Source organism: Lytechinus pictus, unplaced genomic scaffold (genome assembly GCF_037042905.1).
Source record: "Lytechinus pictus isolate F3 Inbred unplaced genomic scaffold, Lp3.0 scaffold_34, whole genome shotgun sequence".
Lineage (NCBI taxonomy): Eukaryota > Metazoa > Echinodermata > Echinoidea > Temnopleuroida > Toxopneustidae > Lytechinus > Lytechinus pictus.
The window spans coordinates 304,786-308,798 of NW_026974154.1; positions in this window are offsets into that span (position 1 = coordinate 304,786).

The following is a 4,013-nucleotide window of genomic DNA, read 5'->3' on the forward strand; positions in this document are numbered from 1 at the left end:
TATCAATTGTGATTATTTTATGGGGAAGAGAAAGAGAGAGGGAGGGAGAGAAAGAGAGAGGTAGGGGGAGAAAGAGAGAGTGGATGAGTCGTGATGTACTGGTTCTGACTCTTGCCTTGTAAACAGAGGGTTGTGTGTTCGAATCCCACCACGGTCTGGCGTCCTTTGACAAGGCGTTAATCCACAATTTGCCACTCTCGACCCAGGTGCTAAAAGGGTACCCGGTATGATGTGAAAGTCATTGTAGCTTGTCCAGTACTGTGTGCGCCTCACCGGCGACTGACTAGAATACTGCCCAGGGAGTGGAGGATGTGCACACATTGTGTGCGGGAATGACTGATTGATCCGATGACCGGGATTGATGTGGGTGACAGACTGAGAGAGGGGGGGGGGGGGACGTTCTTGCTCTCTTTATCCCTCATTATCTCCTGAGCTCTGTCATTTATGTTGATGGCTTATTTTTCGGCTATTCCCCCGTCCACATCATGTATTGCCTTTCATTGAATCATGTTAAGTCATGACGAAAAAACACTGTCAAGTTTTGTGATCAGCAAAAATGGTAAATAAAGGTTCGCACGATGTCTTGTGACGTGTTCTGAGGCAACAACAGAATGTCTAAAGTCCAATAATTTGGAAAAAACAAATACGAGTTGTGACATGCAGGCCTACGTGATGTTATAAGTGATAAACTTGCATTTCAGTTTCTTATTCGCTCAGTATCAGAGAATTATGTATATAAATGTGAGAAATTATACATGTACAACAACTTTTTTATTTAATCATTTTGTGAAAGACATCGATGAAGAGAACAATATATAAACCATGTTGTTCTCAAACGTTTTGAACATGCAATCACTCCTGGCTCTGCCCTTCTACATTTTAGTTTTAAGAGACGATGCAAAGAAATACATTTTGCTTATACCTCGGTCACATTTGCCATACGGCCTTGTAAACAGAGGGTTGTGTGTTCGAATCCCACCACGGTCTGGCGTCCTTTGGCAAGGCGTTAATCCACACTTTGCCACTCTCGACCCAGGTGCTAAAAGAGTACCAGGTAGGATGTGAAAGTCATTGTAGCTTGTCCAGTACTGTGTGCACCTCACCGGCGACTGACTAGAATACTCCCCAGGGAGTGGAGGATGTGCACACATTGTGTGCGGGAATGACTGATTGATCCGATGACCGGGGTAATAATATATCTGTTAAGTGCTTAGACACGGCGTTCAGATGTATTATTATTATTATTATAGATAGAGATAAAAGCAGAAGGGTTGACAGCAGGTGGTAAAGATAGTAAGATGGAGGGAGATAAAGGAGAAATGGACAGAGAGAGCAGGAGGGAGAAATCTTGGTGGAGGGGGGGGTGAAGAGACATACATTAAATAGGCGTGACGTAGGAGGGTGGGGGGTAAAAAGAAAATGGGGAGAACAGACCGAACAAGAGGGGGGCGGGGAAATGTGGATAAAGGATAATGATCAGATCAGAAGGAAATGGAGAAAGGAGATAAAGAGAGGGAGAGGACGGTTTAAGATGAGGGAGAAAAATGCCGGATATAATAGAAGAGAACGTACGTGGGAGTGATTTGGGTGACAGACTGAAAGAGAAGGAGAGAGAGAGGGGGGGGGGACGTCCTTGCTCTCTTTATCCCTCACCTCATGAGCTCTGTCATTTATGTTGATGGCTTATTTTTCGGCTATTCCCCGTCCACATCATGTATTGCCTTTCATTGAATCATGTTAAGTCATGACGAAGAAACACTGTCTTGTGATCAGCAAAAATGGTAAATAAAGGTTCGCACGATGTCTTGTGACGTGTTCTGAGGCAACAACAGAATGTCTAAAGTCCAATAATTTAGAAAAACAAATACGAGTTGTGACATGCAGGCCTACGTGATGTTATAAGTGATAAACTTGCATTTCAGTTTCTTATTCGCTCAGTATCAGAGAATTATGAATATAAATGTGAGAAATTATACATGTACAACAGCTTTGTTTATTGCAACTTTTTTATTTAATTATTTTGTGAAAGACATCGATGAAGAGAACAATATATATATAAACCATGTTGTTCTCTAACGTTTTGAACATGCAATCACTCCTGGCTCTGCCCTTCTACATTTTAGTTTTAAGAGACGATGCAAAGAAATACATTTTGCTTATACCTAAGTGGCGGATCAAGGGGGGGGGCACAGGGGGCGGCCCCCCCCCCCTAAAAAATGAAGAAAAAAAGTAAAAGAAAGAAAAGGCGCCGCTTGAAAAAATAAAAATAAAGGAAAGAAAAGAAAAGAAAAGACGCTGCTTAAAAAATTATACACTGATATAATATTAGCAACAGTAAAGGAAAGACAATCCCCCAGCAAAGCACAATCATATCATCTTCCTTATCTTTTCTTTTAACTACCCTTTTCCCAACAACTTCGCCGGTTGAAAATAATCAGCAGTGCGCTGCCTACATATAACTGGCCCCAATCAAGAATAATCAGCGCCACCTAGATCTAAATCGGCACCGGACAAGAATAATCGGCGCCATCTGGTTATAAATCGGCGCCGGTAAAGAAAAATCGACGCTGCCTGAGTTCTTAACCGGCGCCGATCAAGGATAATCAGCGCCACCTAAATCTAAATCGGGGCCGGACAAGAATAATCAGCGCCATCTGGTTATAAATCGGCGCTGCCTGAGTCTTAACCGGCGCCGATCAAGAATAATCAGCTCCACCTAAATCTAAATCGGCGCCGGACAAGAATAATCAACATCACCTGGTTATAAATCGGCGCCAGTAAAAAATAAACGGCGCCTCCTGGTTCTAAATCGGCGCCGGTCGATTATGAATTGCCGCTGCCTGAATCTTACGTGACGCCGGTCAAGAATAATCAGCGTCCCCTGGTTCCAATAAATAGGCGCCGGTAGAATAATGAAGAAGGGCCTATTGCCAACCAAATCTAGATCGGCGCCGGTCAAGAATGATCAGCGGCACCTGGTTATACATTTTATTGTTGAATTGTCATAACGAATAACAAAGCTTATCGCATGCCCTTACAGAGTGGACTGGGGCGAGGCAGTTGCCCACAGATGTCATGAAATCTTTAATTTGTTATTTAAGAAATTCCAGAATCATACAAAAGTGTAGAGCAAATCCTTTAATTTTGATCTTATTTTCCAATGCTTTAATAAAAAAAAAGGTCAGTCACTTTTCTTCTTTATACACATTCCACATTGTGCCACCTCTATTGCCTTTAGTGTAAGACATGCAGCTACTATCATGACTATAGTGTTTTATGAAGATGATTCGATATTTTAGTCCAAAACTTTGCTAAAACCCGTTGCTAATACCGGGAGTGTATAATTACGCAACCAGACGTATATTCGTTAGACCTTAAACCACTAAATATCATTTTCAATGTATAAATACAGTTTGTCAATACCTTTGTTTTAACGTTTAAACGTTTACGCCACAAAATTGGATTTATTTTCATCTGCAATTAAGTTAAATATTATTCATCTGATCACTCAGGAAGAAGTTAAAAAATAGATAACGATACCTGTAAAACTGGAGAACTATTTCCAAAGCTCTGTCTTGAAGAATCTCTTTCTGAATTCAGCATTATATCCAGTTTCATCAAAGTAATTAGATAAAAATTACTCATCATTACAAATTGCATTATATTTAGTGAAAAGCATCACAATATATAAATACCAAATCTGTATATAGGCTGTAATTGAAACAATGGCTTTAGCTGTGAGACAAATGACATTATCAAAGGTATTCCAATCCAAAATGAAGAAGTGAAAATTTCATTTATGGCGGATGATTCAACTTGTTTTTTTTTATGGTTCCTTGTAATCTTTTAATATTTTATTTCAAGTGCTTGATAAATTTGCTAGTAGTTCAGGGTGTAGGCTTAACTTATCTAAGTCAGAAGCTATCTGGATAGGAAGGAAAAAAGGTTGTCAAGATTTCCCATTTGCTGAAAAAGGTCTAACATGGAGAGATAATTCTTTCAAAACATTGGGT